Here is a 16,911-nt window from a genome sequence, read left to right as displayed (position 1 = left end):
TCCCCCGCCTTCCTCCTCCTCTCCTCCTCCCCTCCCTGATCCCCCTTTCCCACTCTCTCTCCCACTTCGACAGAGTTTGTTTTCTGGTGCGTGTAACCTCGACTCTTAGCAGCAGAAGCTGCTTTTTCGACCAAACCAAACCCAAACAAGGAGCACAGCAAACTTGAGAGAAGTTTGGTGGTTTGTTGTTCCTCCCCCCCTGCCCCATCATTGTGTTGCTCCTAATCGGAGGAGACAGGGAGAGAGTTAAAATGCAGGAACCAATCGCTTGGACGGTGATGTAATGCTGGAACTGCAGGGTTGTTAAGTAATGTGAGAGGAAGGGGGTCAGGGTTGCAAAGCATTTACCTGCTGTCAAGGGGCTTTAAGTTTATTATCAATTGCAGTGACTGTAACTGGCTTCAGACTGCACTCTCTAATTATTCACAGACTCTCCTTTTTTATCTTTTATTATTAAAAGTAAAACTATATTACAGTATTTTAAAAAATGTGATATTATCACAGCTGCAAATTATTTTCCACCAGGTTTTTTGATATTTTTTAAATAGCTTGAAACTGGGTGTCTCTTTCACAAAAAGTCTGGAGAGAGCAAAAAGAAAGAAAGGCAAAGACAAAAAGGGGTGGTTCTTCGGGTGTAGCTGGTGAATTTGAAACTGTACGAAGAGAGCAGCAGTTCAGCCTCTGCCTAGCAGAGTGAGTAAAGGATCCTATAGTTGGAAATCTGCTGTAGAAAATAAAGCATTTAAGGGAGGTAGTTTGCAGAGCTCATCCTGAGGAGCGTTTCATCCCTAATGCTTGTCAGCAGCGTCCTGACTGATGCTTAGCTTGCCGTGGGCTTGTTGCTTGTTCGATGGACTGCTCTCTTGCCGTTGCTGGGACTGCTGAGCACAGCAGATCCCCTTCTGTCATGGTTCTGCTCTCCAGAACTACCCGGGAGTTGGGGCATCTGCACATGTGGATCTCCTTTGTGGGACAGAGCACTGTGCTTGTCTTACTAAATCTATCTGTCTCTCTACAAACCTTTTAGTCTTTTTTTTCCATGTAGCTAACAGCCTCTAGGTCTAGGTGGGAGGGAGAAAAGGTACCTCTTCACTAAGTTCATCATGAGCACATTACCCTTAGGGTGGGCCACACAGAGTTTTAACACCGACTGAGCCTCTGCTCAGGCACTGCTTGTGTTTAGATGTGGGATGAATGTGAGATACCAGGTGTGTGTGGTGTCCTCAGGATACCTGTTCTGCTCGGAGGAGTTCTGCGTCAGGTTTGTGTCAAGAGCTGTCTGCTCTTAATATACTGCTCTCAGAAGTGACCCCTTCAGAGAATTTCTGTCTCAGAGGGAAGCACTGTATTGGTGTCCACTAGATCAGCAGTGGACCACAGATTTGCTTGGCTAACTAAAGATAGCCTTAGACACACTCTTGAGGGTTTGGTGATTTTTTTTTTACAACCTATATTGGGGCCTGACTGAGCAAAATATTAACCCATTGTTCTGCGGTGATGGCAAAACCTCCCCATCTCTGTCTGAACAAGGCAAGAGCCCTGGACCAGCTCCTGCCTTCCCTTCCCTCTGGCAGCCCTCTGCAAAGGTGTCTTGTGTGTAGCTGTTATGTACCTGCACTTCACTCACAGGTTTTTCCTAAATGCCCTGATTTCCAAGCTCCTCAGTCAACTGCTCAAGCACAAACAATTGCTCATGTGCCAAACTTTTATCATTTGAGAGCCTAACGTAAGGCCGCACCCGGCTCTGGCCCATGTTGCAGTGCAGATATACCATATGGATTAGATTGCGCAGTGCTCTGTTGAGGATGTGTGGGTTGTGGAGGGAGCTGTGCTGCTGCAGGAGTTCCCGTAGGATTTCTGACTCATATTTTCTCCTAGAAATGTTGGGAAGTGCAGCTCCACGGACCATCAGAGTAAAGCAGAGCAGATTCTTCCCTTTGCCTGCCTGCTTCAGATGCTGAGGTGGACTTGTCTTCACTCTTTCCCTTCCTGCCTTTTCTGGCTGCAGAGTTTGTGCGGGAAAAGTCCGTCAGTGTTGTCCTAGGATAGTGTCTAGCCATGTTGGCAAGATACTGACTGGGCAGAGGATGACAGACTGGCATGCTTTATCTTTGCCTCTGCAGAAATGCATCTTTGCTATTTCTCTTATAAAAGCACATAGAAGATACGCTGTGCAGTGTGGCCTGGAAGTCTTTGTGCATTGGGATGCATTCCACAGAGGATTGGAGTCTCACTTGTCTGGTACTAGCTATTAACATTTCACCTGGCCAGGAGGGCAGCAAAGGAGAACATTTGGGTACCTTAGCCAGTATGGCCTGACTGATGACCTTGCCTTGTGCTTGTGACTTTCACAAAGGAACTTCATCTTCTCCATCCTGCTGATTCATGCTCAGTGAAGTTAGGTAGAGGGTGTAAAGATGTAAATCCTTCTTGCCTTACAGAAGTGCATTGCAACTCTGTTACAATTTACTTAACTGATTTCAACACAGCACCACATTAAAAACAGTTTTAAAGGTTCCTTTCAAAAAGTTGCAGTTGTCAGTTCCATATGCATACACACGTGTGTGTATGTGAAACAACACATGTAATTAATGAGATATAACTGTCCTGGTGAGAGCTGGACACCTCTGGTTTTGCTTGGCAGGTGCTTTTGGAATGTATGTTCATCTTGGACAGCAAAAAAATGAAAGTAGTTGCCCTTTTTGGATTCCTCCAGTGCTAGCTGCCCATCTTGCATTACCTTGGAGCCAGTGTGCAGGTTTACCTATGGACTTGCAGCTCCATGGTCAGAGGTCAACATCGCTGACAGTCAGCCTCAAAACATTTGAGGCCAAGATTTCTGGCAACAGGATTTTCTTACTGAAGGATGATATCTTTAGGGACCAAACTTTTAAACAGCAGCCAAGAGAAATGTTAACAGCACTCTGAAATGAGCATCAGAAGATACATTCAGAAGCACATGTAACCTGTCAAACAAACCCGAGGCCAAACACACCAGAGCTGGGAAGTGATGTTTGCACTGGAGAGCCAACTGTCCACAGTCAGCCTGTGAAGAAAGGCAATCTGCTCAGAGCAGAGCCCGGCTGGAAGACTCCCAGTGAATTTTCCCCACAAAGATCCCAATTAACATCTTTGCCTGCATTGTTGAATGTGTGCATTGGCAGAATATCTGCTCTATAAGATGTGTGATTTTAAGCCATAATTTGGTGCTTCTTAGCTGGTCTCTGCATGCACAAAAGAATTGGCTCTGCAGTTGCGGTACAAAAGTAAGAGGTAAAAATCCGAGAGCTTATTTTTATTTCACTGAATGTGATGTCTCTGCCCCTGTATTCTTCAGTTTTCCTAGTTCTACAGCGAGACTATTTGCCTTAAACATTTTGGTAAGACTTGGCTGGTATTTGTGACACCCAATGAAGTTTTCAGAGTTGGTGTGGTGAGTGCTGGGGTCAGAGCAGGCCAGGTGTTGGGCAGAGGTTGTGTCAGGGCTGGCCTCATGTCACATTTTGGACATGGGGGGCACGAAGACCAAGTTTTCTCCTGCACTTGGGTGAGGGTGCTGGGGAAGGAGCGGGCCTCCTCTGCCCCTCCCTGTCTCTCTCTGCTCGCCTTCCCACCCTTCTTTTGTTCATCCTGCACATGCCTGGGCTGCGTTCAGACCAAACTGTTGAGATCAGCTTTGCCGAAAATTATACTTCAGATCAAAATGTGAGTTAGGTTCCTCCAGTGTGAAGTGAATGTTGGGTCTTTCTCTGCAGCTATAGATAAACCAGATACGAAGGTAATTACATCTCATTCCTATCTGACTCTCTTATTTGCCATAATCTCTTTTAATCCCTTTGATACTCATCATAATAATGTTAATCTTAATGAACTCATTTGGTATTAATGCGGATGTGATTTGTAAGTTCAGAGCAGGCTTGCCATCCTTGTTTAGCATTCATTAATATCCACTTAACTGTGTTTATGCTCTCTTTCTCCTGCAAAGGGACTTGCATATCTCTGTCTTCCACCTAGCTGATGTGGCAGTTCTCATAGCGGAACTCCCTACACTCATGTTTTTATTTCCTTTCCATTCCTCTTCCTACTTACATGATCCCAGAGAAAAGAGCTGATGGAAACTCTGCATTCATGTGCTAGTGGCTTTCTATACCCCATCACTTACTCATTTCTTCCACTTTCGACATCAAAATTGAAGGAACCCTTGTCCTCTTGCTTCTCACTCACATGGCATTCCTTTTTAGATTGTTTCAGAGATATTACCTTACTATAGCCCTCATTTTATTGTCTCAGAGAGTGAACAAGTAGGAGACACAACCCCTAATCTTGGCAAAGAGACAAATTATTTGTTGCTTACTACCGTACTCTCCCCAAGTGCTCTGTTTATGGGTGGGGTACCTTGCCCAAACAGTTTCCGACGTGACCAGCCAATGCTAATGAGGGAGGACTACGTTTGTGTGTTGAACCTGATCCAAAGCTTATTGCAGTGAATGGGAGTGCTGCCTTGATGGGCCCTGGATAAAATCTGTAAAACTACCCTCTTTTCATTCCTTTGAGCACCCACCTATTTTTCAACATCTCTGGCTCTGGGATGTGCCCTCCTGAAAAACTACTTCTTCAGCCACAATGACTCCAGAGACTGATGAACCTTGGATCTGTATTAATGGGCGATTTCCTCTCTACGTGGGTGCTTGTGTTTGTTTTTAAATGTGGCATGGAATTTCTGTGTCGCAGTGCTTGCCATCTTCCATTTCACTTCCTCCAAACACATTTTTAAGGCCCTGATTGTCAAATAACATGAATTATTTTTCAGTCCCAGTGACACACATTTTGCTTTTTAGGGCTTTTGGATCCTGACAGAGCCAGGAAAGTATCATTTACTTAACAGAACACTGTTTATTCCATCCCCACTTCCATTCTTTATTTTATGTCCTGATGTTTCCTTGTAGCATCAGCTTCCTATGTTAAAATGAATAACTGTAGTGAACACATCTAACTTTTACTTTACTGAAAAGTTTCTGCACATTATCATAAAACCAGCCATTGTCTTGGTAAAATCTGCTAGTCAAGAGTGAGAATTGTCTCTTAGATCAGCACAAGATGTATTTGTGTGGTGGTCTTTATTTTAACTTAGTATCTTTCATTCAGGAGCATCACAGGATGTTTTGCAAATTGCAGCCATTAGTCAAACATATTAAAGCTCTTTATTAGTATGAATACAAGATGTATTAATATAAATAACAAGATGGAGGGTTTTACTGCAGATATCTACAGCTCTTGTGTGGCTCCATGACCATAAAGAATATGGGCAATGTGGTTCAAATGGGTGCTGTTTTCTGGAGATCGATAAATCTGTGCCCATTAGCAGCAGCGGCAAGTAATAAAAGTTTGTTATGTTTTCTCTACATTTCAATTAGTTATCACAAGCCCTGTCAAAAATAATACTGGTAGAAGGTTTCACCACACTGGAAAAGCCCATCAGCACCAGTAATTTTATATGTCAATTTTAACTCAGTTTTTTTCCAGACTGAGTCTTAAAAACCAGAACAGAAGAAACATACTAGAGCAGATCTTCCCTTGACCTCAGTTCAAGGGCACTCAGTATCATGTTAAAAAAGTTCCAGTACTGTTCTTTGTTGTCATTTGGTTTCCAGATCGAAGTGAACTTTTCTTTCACTGCAGCTAAGGATGGGAGCTGTATTTTTCTTGTACTATCATGCACAGGACTGTAGGAATTCTCACTGCTCTGAATACTTTTTCGTTTTCTGACATACTCTGAATAAGTGAGTTGCTTTTGTAAATTCATATCAAAATAAGATTGAAAAATCAAAATAAAGAGGAAATTAAGGTTCAGCTTATGGTTTGCATGGGCCAACAGATTCCTTGCCATTGGAATCCAGTGTTGACAAATATCTCTTGTGGCCATTGGTATGAAACAGGGATGTGCTGCATGAAGTGCAGATTAGTACAGAAATCTCTGTATGCTTGTGTGTATATAGTGTCGTGTATCCCCCCCCCGATATATTTGAGGTTGTGAGGCAAAATTAACTTCTGTTATTCCTAAAGAATTCTATCGAAAGAATTTATCACATGAATAAGATTCCAAGTTGCATGACTTAAGGCAGTGATGTAGGTATATACATTCGAATGACAGGTTTTGGGTTTTTTTTTTAATTGAAACTGTATTAGCACCCATCAGCTGTACCTCCCATTTTAAGATTTTTCAGAATGAGAATTCAGATCTTGGGCAAAAACTTAAACAATAGTTGAAGGGGGACATTGCTGTGCATCACTTAAGAGTTTTGTTTGGCTTTTTATTGGCTAATCTTCTGCAGTATGGAACTTTTTCCATTCAGAGCAAAACCTGATGCAGCTACTGCAATTCAGTAGATACTGTAATATGCTGAATGAACAAACAATGTGTAGCAAATTCCCTTTTAGTAATTGATTTAGCCATTTTTTAGTTTAGTTTGAACTGTTTTGACAAGACTTTGTAGTGCCCTATGAAAGAGCTGCAACATACTTCAGGAAAAGTACAAAACCTTAGCACCAACATTTATAAAAATATAATGAGAAATAAATGAATATTACAGGAAAAAAAAGCTATATAGTTGTAAAAGCATGGATTTATAAAGATCTATTTAGAAAAGTGAAATGTGGTTGATTGGAAAGTTTTCAACAAGGTTCGATAATTGTTTTAAACTTTGATGTCACCTGGTGGGACAAATTCTTGCCAGCAGCAGTGCTAATATCTCTTTTTTTCCCCCTTAAAAGATAGTTCTTTATCTTGGGGAGAATTGTTTTAAAGAAGCAATGCTCCATTAAGAGGACTTTTTGGAGTGTGGAACTTACTGAGCTGGATGTCGAAAGGGTATGAGTCTGTTGCTTCCCCACACAGCGCTGAGCACAGGGGCACTGGATTTCGGCAGCACATCTGCATTGGCATGTGTCTCTTGTGCACAGTAATTATCGAATAGGACAAACATTAGATATAATAATTAACTGATTGGCTCAGTGTCAGATACTTGGGTTTGCCCAAACAATCCCCAGAGGACTTAGAAAGATCTCTGCTGTGGGAGAAAAAAAAAATATCTGCACCCAGCCAAAGTGTTGGGCACTTTAGGATGAAATGTGTCTGAACTGTTGAGTAACTCCAAGCAAATGGGCACTCCAAAGCTGTGCACATGTTCCTGGGTGAGCCTGCAAAGACTTTGTCGCACTGCAGCAGAGGAAGGTGGGTGAGTTGCACAGAGGACAGATGCCATTACGGACATCTTCCCTAGATTGAAAGGAGAGAGTGTCAGGAGAACTGGGTTTATTTAGCCTAGGAAGAGAAGGCAAATGGGGAATCTAGTTGCAGCCTTTAGCTACTTATGGGGTAGTTACAGAGGAGACAGGGTCTGCCCCTTTGCAGCGTTAAGACAAAAGACAACAGTTGCCAGTTTCAGAGAGAGAAGTTCCCGTGGGACCTAAAGAAAGAAAGGCTCCCACAGGAGGAGTGTGGCAGGCACAGCAAGAGGCTGCAGAGAGGTGGTGCAGTCTCGGTTGCTGGCGATTTTCAGACTTTGCCTAGGAAAGTCCCACAGCAGCCTGCTCAGATATTGCATTTGGCCCTGCTTGGAGCAGGAGTTTGCACAAGGTCACCTTCAGAGGTGCCTCCTGACTGAAACTGTGTCTGGTCCTGCACTGGGCAATGATGGCAGCACTGGCTATCTGTACAGAGGGGGAAGCACAAAGAATTTTGATGAGGAGAAAGCAATAAGAAAAGCAAATGGTGAGATAAGAACATCATGTCATCTAAAGCATGTCCTGTGCCTGCTTGTGTCCACCTTGTTTTGAGAAGAATGTACGCGTCTCATCTAAGAGGTCAAGAGAATGAAATAAACTTCAAGGTGCTTAATTTTCTATACTTCTCCCTATAAATTACAGTCACCTAAGTTTTAGGAGATGCCTGATAAACACACAAAGATAAAACAGGAATCCTGACAACCAGCCATTTTTGGCTGGATCATAAGCCAAAATGAAGCCAGATATCCTTTCAACTTATAGACAGCTGAATGAAGTTTTGTTCCCTGCTCAACTAAGCATCTGTATTTTCTGCTTATAGCCAGGAATTGCAAGAGAATTTTAAAATGCTGTGAGAAAATCCATCTCTGAGGTATTTCCAAACCAGTCATCTGTTTAAAGTATCACTTTTAAATTATTTTTTTCTTTTAGCAAAAATAGGGGAATTAATCTATAACAAGCAAAACTTCTGGGTCTTTGTGGTAAATTTCAGCATGTTTTGCAAAACTAGGAGACAAGCTTTGTTCATCACTGTGTGATCCATTTGGTAATATCTCTGTAAACTCAAAGGTATGTTTTACAGGAACTTAGCTAGCAAAAGCTGTTCCCACTATAAAAAGTAATGGCACTTTAATGCCTTTTTGCAATGCCTTTCCCTGTATACCTTATCCTGAGTTCATATTTGTCCATTAACTAATGACTATCCTATATGTTGTCACTAATATCATGTGTAAAATTGTGTCTTGCCCTTCTGCATGCTCAGTTATTTTGTTATTGCAAAATTAATAATTTATTATGGAATATAACATAAAGACAGAGGAACAGGCACTGAACGTGAGTTTCACTGACAAAAGCCTGTGCAGTTGCGCTGACTCTTATATTCATCTTGAGCTAAAAGGCTTAGAGAAGGATACTGTTCATATTTATGAAGTTTTCAAAAGTGCAGGCCTAGAGCATACGGCCTTGCTCTCACTACTCTGCTGACAGATTTTTTACTGTCATGCATTCACCTTGTTTGCATCCTCTTTTCTTGTAATAAAGAGAAGCTTTGTCCTTTTAAAGTGCTGTGCCTGACACTTCAGTAAATGTCAAAGATTATTTTGTACCACTGTCCAACCAGGAGCAAATCACTGAATCTGGATGTGTGGTAAAAACTTCCTGGCTGGAAGAGCTAATCCCCTCGGAAAACAAAACAAAAAGTCCAATACTTTCCTGTAGAATATACTGTTTTCCCTTTGACTTGAAAACCGTGTTCCTACCCGGTTAATTTAATGAATCAGTCTTTAAGTAGGGTAGTTTTGAAAATATCAGTGTTAGTTCTGTTTTTCATTAATACATCAATATTGATGTTCAGGGGTTTTACCTAGCTGTTAAAATCAGTTAGGAAAAATCTAGGAGAGAAGATGTAAAAGAGAGGAATTAGCTGGAATATTAGGTTGTTTTTAATAGAACAGGAAATGAAGAAAAACTGACAGATTTAAGGTTACTTTTGTGTCATTGATGTTTTTCTGGCAGGTGACCTGTAATGGTAACTAGTTCTGTGTGAAAAACAATTTTGTTGACTTAGTGACTGAAATTAAAAATCGTAATTTCTTGACTTAATTTCTTTTATACTGTGCAAATAAAAAAAGAGCAAAGAAAATGTTTAGGTTTACAAGAAAATTAACTTTTTAAAATGAGCTAGGTAAATTTCCAAATCAGTATGTAATTTCAAACAGAAATATTTAGAAATGTTAAAACCCTATGTTTTTCCAAATATCTATTCTTCTCCACTTGTAAGATTTATCAAATATAATTTATTAGTGAATTTAATAATTTTGGTGAACATGAAAGTACTGCTTATGGTAAGTTTTCTATTTGACTGGGAAAAAAAAACCCTCCAGTTCTAGCTTTTGAGCTTGGCTGCAATTTTCTGCATAAATCAAATCTGTTACAATGCAACTGAATTCACTGTGATAAAGTACATTTAATTCACCCATAGACTGTAGATAATTGAAGTCTCTATCTTCATGTAACTTTGGAGTTTGAGTTGGTACCAGAAGCCTCTCGAAAAAGCTTTCTGTCATTTCTAACACAAGCACGGCACTGTTCATACTACAAAAAGTAAGGAGGTTGGTGCAGAAAAAGCTTTTGCAACTTAATTTTTTTTCCGGTGTATCTTTGTCCTCACTCAGTGTGGGTTGCAGGTCTCTGCTAATACTTTCATCATCTCTGCCATCCATAGAACTAGCTGTGAGTTACAATGGCTGAAGAAATCCTGTAAGATTTGTAAAACTGAAGAATATTAAAGGAGGGCATGTAGATTCATGTAGCTAGATGCTTGCAGGACTGGAGACTAGATGTCCATAAAAGATGATGGAAAAAGCTTGTTTTCTCGACAGTGACAGATTCAAAATAACTCTCCACCTTAAGCTGCCTGTAACACCAATTCCAGTCTTTCAAGACCTCTGGGAAATAGCTCCTTATTTGCTTCAGCGGGAACCTTGTGCATAGCGACCCAAAGAGTGGTGCTTGTATTCCCTGGAATTTCAGTGACTTATCATTTTGTCTGTCTGGGGTTTTGATGATTTGAAATACCAAAGGAAGCTGGAAGGGATTTTGTTGTCACGTAGCCCTGAGGACTGGTCGTTAGTAGGGAAGGTGTGACTGGATGCCCAAAATGATAATTTCATTTGAAAATCATATTTCTGTTCTGATGGGAAATTTCTCGATTATTTTTTCTTCTGTTTTGTTTAGGGAAGAGTCTGAAGTTAATGAGGAAACATATAAAGCTCCATTTTAATGTTGCATTCTTTAAGTCCTAAAATGAAGGTCCTTTGGGTGAGACAGAATGTATTATTAAATATAGCATTCAGGATGGCTTTTTTTTAAATGGACATTTTCCTCAGAAAAGAACACAAATGAAAAATATGTAATCCTAAGACTAAGTGGAAGTCTGTCAAAACCTGCCAAATTTACAGGGCTTTTGGTGTTTGGTAAGTAGCAAGGTTCTGACTGTGGTACACTTTCAGTTGGTATAATTTTTATCCAGTAATGTGGAGTTGTCATTTGGTTATTTCTTTTTGCACTGATCCTTGATATGTTGCTTAAAGAAAAAGAAGTCTGAGCAGTTGAACCATATGTTTATATCATAGCTCCTAATGTCAAAATTTTAATTGATTTTCCCATATTCGGGGTTAGGAGGGGGCTGTATCATGTTCCACAACGTCATAAAAACAAAAATATTTAAAATATGTTTCAAATAAAATGAGGGGGGAGAAGAAAAAATGCTTAACTTAGAAAAGATGTGGGATTCATTAACAAAGGAAAATACTGGCCACGGACCAACGGCAAGCCAAATGTTTTGCCAGCAGTTTGCAGTTCACAGTCATCACGGCATGTCACTCTGCCTCCTGCACCAGCCCCTCCAACCATATATGCCTTCCTTTTAAAGAGAAACCTGTCTGGTTTGAGTTGAATAAATTAATTTGGGTTTACTTAGTTTAAAAACAAAAATATAGAGGGCCCAATTTTATTTCATTATGCCCGTGGGTAAAGCAGTCCAAGGTAATTACAACCGCAGTGCTGGTTGCTCTATCTTAATTAAAGAGGGTTTTTTTGCACATAGGTTTTTGCACAACATAATAAAATAGTTTGTGGTCTGGCTAGCCTCAGTGTCACAAGAGTGTACTCACTTGAGAAATTGTCCAGCTTTTCCAGAAGCTGAGGCCCTTCCATGCAAGAGGAAGCGTGGAGCTGCTCAGCAGAGCACAGGTAGTTTACAGTCCTTCCTATTTAGTGTAAGGGCACCGTCATAAATCACACAGCAAACAATGCTTCACACAGCCTCGTACGCTAAGTGGCATGCTTGTCAGCAGCAATGAATGTGGGCTTCAGTAAGTCTTTAAGCAATAATGTGCTCTAGAAATGTGCGACATTAGTTACACACCTGTGACCAAACCTCTTATATTTTTGCAAACTTTCCTAGTAATGTTTTGTGTTGTTTGGGGTTTGGTTTGGGTTTTGGGTTTTTTTTTGTGTGGTTTTTTTTTGTCTTCTTTGCAAATATATATGATTTATTGCTTAGCAAATTCTTTTAAAGAAAAAGCATCAAAGACATTTAAATAGTGCACTTGGGATGATGATTAAAAAAAACCCCAAACTCACATCCCAGCAAGCGTGGCTAAGATGGCCTGTTATTAGAGAAGTCAAAGGAGGCATGTTTGCTAGTTGAATAAATCAAGTAGCGTTGTAAAAACACTGTCTCAAGGATGATTAAGGGTAAGTGATTTTCATTACTACATTAAGTTGTCCTTTCTGTTGTGGTGCTTTTTATATCACATTAAGCTTAGATATTTACTTACACTGCTTTAAAAAGCCCCAGCGCCTCAGTTACTTAAATCATGACCTGGTGCTTTGATTTAGAAAGACAGCAACGCAATCTAGCTTTATTTAATGCTCAGGAACCTGACACAGGTCCTCTCTTTGGTTGCTCTATCTCATGCAGTTGGTAAAACTGATGGAATTCAGTTTTGCTAATACCAGTGGACCAGATCCCTGGGTGTCTCAAAATTTCACTGCCTCCTACAAGTTCCCCTCCCCACCTGGTGCTGGTGCTTTCCATCAAGTTGCACAACTTTCCTTTTCTTAGATTTGGATTCTTAGGTATTTAGGGCCACCAATTGTCCTTGAGCCAGATCATGGTTGTGCTATGTTGCTCATTTGCAAAGGCAAGCTTCACAGGTATTTCTGAACCTGCCAGAAGGGTTGGAATAAGGAACATCTAAAGGGACCACCAGTGAGCAGCAGTAGAATTTGTTTCTTTTTGCTGGGGGACGTGGATTTTTCTGTGGAGGGGCAAGCAAGTTTATCTTCAGCTGCTTGTACTGACCCAGTCTCGCCTGAGCTTGCATTTATGGAGGGGAAAGTGCCAATGGGCTCTGCGTTGTACCCCAAAACAGGACTCCAGCCGAGGGGAGGGCAGCCCTCAGCTGCATTTGGGCTGCTCTGGAGCACCACTCACAGTGGCTGCCTGCAGGACAAAGGGAGTTGGAACGTGGGGTGTTTGACAAAGCTGACGTCTCTTCCAGCCTCCCTAGGCATGGCCCTGGTCCTTGGCAGTGCTGGAGGTGTAGGGCTGGGAGTGTGATTAAAGACACCTGGGTTTCCTAGAGGTCTTCATGCCTAGAATTAGGCACGTGTGAATGGAGAGAATTAGCCTAGAGGTCAACCAGAGAGACTTCCACCCCCCCCCACTTAAGTTCAGAACATGAAAATACTGATTTACTTACCACTCTCTGTGGCGATGCTGAAGCAAAAACATCCAAATATCTTCTAGGATGCAGCTGCCTAAGAAACGTTTCACAACGAACACAGAGGGGCATCCCTGTGGCAGCCTCAGCTGAGGTGCTAATGATTTCATAACCTGTTCTTTCATTATGCAAGTTATAAAACCTGCTGAGACTATTTGTCATGGGGGTGCCGGCTTCCAGGGCAGGAGCCAGGGCACAATGGTGGATCAATAGTGAGTTTACATGTGGAACAGATCTGTACTGTGTGTTTTACATACATGGCTTTGAAATGACAAGAAAACAGCCACTTTCTATTTCCATTTGCATTAGAGACTTTTCATGAATATCTGAAATAGACATTTATTGTGACCATAACCCTACCACAAATTAAAATCAGATCCCAAGTCTCCTGTGAAAAAGCAGCTCATTATAATGTATGGAGATGTCAGAAATGATACTAAATGACACTTAACTTTAAACTCCAAACACTGCGCTTATCCATGGTTTAGGGTTAAATCTACAGTGGAAATAAGACCGGGAGCTAAGCAAGGTTTACAGGGGTGGGGGATGTCCCAGTAGATGTATAGCCACAAGCTAAAAAACAAACAGCTGGTTGTATGTGTCTGCCAAATGCAAAGTATCTTGCATATACTGCTGCATTTTCTTCTCTTCAGACACAGATTACCTTTGTTACATATCCTACATAGACCAGGCCAGATTTATACGAGGTGTAATGTTGATTCAGATGGTATGTTGTTACAGAGAAAGAGATAAAGGCAGATTTCCGTGTTGATCTAAAAGGTACTCATCTGAATTATTATTCCTAAACATTCAGTTTCTCATCAAATTTTATGTATCAGCCATTTTAAGGACTTGTTATCTGGTAGACTAATACCAGGGCTAAATTGATATTTCGCAAAATAGACCAGGGGAAAAAAACAGAAATATGCTGACCTGCAATCTGCCACTATTCTTTACATTCATCATATTTGCCTTTCCTATTAAAAAAAATAAAACAGAACGACAACAGAAAACACAGAGTGGAGTGAGTAAGCCATGGCTTCCGACCCCTGGAAATCAGCCATACTCACTGCTGTGCAAATTCCTGCTGCTCTCTGAGCTGAGATCATACTGTTGGAGATGGCAAGTGTATAGAGCACAGATCTGTATCTTTCTTCCATTGCTAAATATTAACAGCAAAAAATAAATGCAGGTGATGCAACAGGCTTTGACTGGGCCTATTTATGTGACACTTGAGATATTTTAACCAGATCAGTCCAATGTCTGGCGGCTCCCTGTGGGCCAAATCAAATAGATCTGATGTTATTGTAAACTGAGTGGAGCTGCCACTTCATTGTTTAGGTAAAGTTAACATTTTTTTTACATGTTCACCTGCACTGTATTGGCGTGTCTCAGGGTATGTGTGTGACAAACACTTTGCTTATTTTATAGGAGACATCTAGTAAAGGGCATGTAATCTCCTTTCCATTCTCCTTCTGCCTCTTCCCCTTCCTCAGCTGACAGCCCTTTTCCTCTGCCCTCCCAACAGCTCCAACCAACTAGTTTCTAAAAAAAAAAAAAGAAAGAAGAAACCCCACAAAATCAACTAATGTTTCTTGAATGTCAGCGTGCTCTGACTTTGTCAGGCCAGCAGGAGAAACAAATTACATTGTCAGAGGCCTTCCACTGACAACTCCAGAGTACCCGTTCCCACAGTTTAAATCTGGAAACTCTTAATGCAAATGCTGCTCTTGATTCCAATGGCTGTAGTGGCACTTCACTGAAAAGCGGTGCTTTGGAGTTCAGTTTTGCAGCATCAGGCAGTCAGTGAGCGTTGAAACGATGCTCATGTTCCTGGAAGGACTGTTTTCGGACCTTTGTGACTACTGTTGATATGGGCCATGTCTAGATGACTGGCATTATTTCAACCGTTCAGCTTGAGAGGTCCTTCTAGCCTGGTTAGCCTGGAGTTTTTAAACTGTTTTATGCAAAGATGATTCCTCTTTGCTGAATTGTAATACTAACTGTGAGGTACAAAATCTTAAAGTTAACCATATCCTCAGAATTTCAAAGTTCACCTTGTTCAGTTTTTGAGTCTGCTGATCGCAATGCTGCTATATTACTTCCTCTAGCATGGCAGAAAGCGCTGTTTCAGTGGCAGTTCTCAAAGGGATAGTGGAGGACAAAAGAAACAGTGCAAAGCAAAACTATTCATGGAGTATGTATGAACACTTAAATTCATGTTAAAGACATGAAATAAGGAATCAGAAAAAAAAAAAAATTAACAGTGTGTTAGTTCATACTGCAGACTCTTGGAAGTTGACAGAATGAACTGAGCATTTGCATGACTGCCTACTGATCAGTAAACCCTTTATTCTAAATTTGTGCAGTGGATGCTGTCTTAATCTTCAACACAAACTTCTGGTTTGGGAGAATGTTTCCTCCTTAAGACAACATGTCTCTCAAGACAAAAATAAAATTAAAAAAACCCAAACAGCTGTGAAACACCAAATCAGAAACATCAGTACAAATTGGAAGGTGAAGATGTAAAATAAACTTTTTTTCTTAATGTGATGTAGTGTATCATTAACACACATAAGTCAGCATTTCAGGGTGTAATTTAGGAAAATATCTTCATAGGTGTCATACATCTTTATGGATCTGATTCTGTTCTAAATTACTGTATTAGCAGAACTCCTGTGAACCTCAATGGCAAGAGCATCGTGCCCCAAGAACATCTGCCACAATAGGATCAACTTCCCCTTGCTACACAAGGCAAATATGATGAATGCAAAGAATAGTAGAAATCTGGATTGTAGATCGGCATATTGGCTTCAGTTATGGTAACAAGAAGAGCAGCAAGGGTAGAATTTGGCCAGGGCTTTCAGGAGAAATGCTGTGACTATTATGGTGATCCTCCTGCTTCACTTCCTAAACTAATCACCACCAGGGGTCAGGAGAAATTACTCCGTAGTAGTCCACAGATGTCAAGGTGTAAGTTGGGTATTTTTGTTTTCTTTTGAAGCATAAGACATAGATCACTGTCAGAGCTTGTTTTACAACTAGATGTAATGCATGTTATGTACTGTGTGTTTATGGAGTGTGCGTGCATGTGTGCGCATGAGTGAGATTCCCAGTTGGTTTAAATCCATTGTCTTTGGCAAAGCTGCATGCTATACACCATTGAGAATTGGCTCTATTGCTGTTGATATGTTCATGCTTTTCTTATTGTTTTCTCAAATTATTGTGTTAACTGGGTTACAGCTCGTGAGCTCTCTTTATTTCTCAGGTTTATATTTCCTCAGTAATATTTTACTCATAACCAAGTACATTTTGAAGGTCACCAGGTAGACTAACGTGCAGAGCTGTTTAGGAGAAAAGCTTTGAATAAGCTTCTGATTCTCTCATTCCAAAGAACGGTTCAAAAGAGAACAGCAAATGCCCTGTTAAAAAAAAAAAAAAAAAGAAAGAGATTTGCCTTTTCATACTTTATGCCATTTCCACTTGCTTCTATTAAAACATTTTGTAATAGTAAGTATCCTTACTGCTTTAAGCTGGAGAGTCTAGAAAAAATGTGCTTGGTATCTATTGTTACTGACCACTTAGACTTGCTGCTTTTTATTATAAGTATTGGCTGGTTTGTATGCATGTCTTTAAAACTAAGATTTAAGATTTACATATTATCTGGAATTTGAGCTATAACTAGAAAGGCTACTGTAGCCACAATAAGAATGAAAATAACCCTAAACTGTTGAAAATTCAACTCGGAGCACCCAAAGTGGTAATGATTGCAATAGTAGTTTTGTCGATATTTATAAATCAATGCAAACCAGAAACTGGATGTTTTAATTTACTACAG

At 40.6% G+C, this 16,911-nt stretch overlaps 1 protein-coding gene across 2 annotated transcripts in view; it reads left to right on the top strand.

Annotated features, from left to right (window-relative positions):
* The window catches only part of CREB5 (cAMP responsive element binding protein 5), a 212,335-nt gene that overhangs the window by 115,572 nt on the left and 79,852 nt on the right, over positions 1-16,911 (top strand). The gene's annotated exons all lie outside the window — the stretch shown is intronic.

Source organism: Athene cunicularia, assembly GCF_003259725.1.
Source record: "Athene cunicularia isolate RWA chromosome 2 unlocalized genomic scaffold, athCun1 chr2_part1, whole genome shotgun sequence".
In the NCBI taxonomy this organism is placed as follows: Eukaryota; Metazoa; Chordata; class Aves; order Strigiformes; family Strigidae; genus Athene; species Athene cunicularia.
This window is presented reverse-complemented; position numbering and strand designations above follow the sequence as displayed.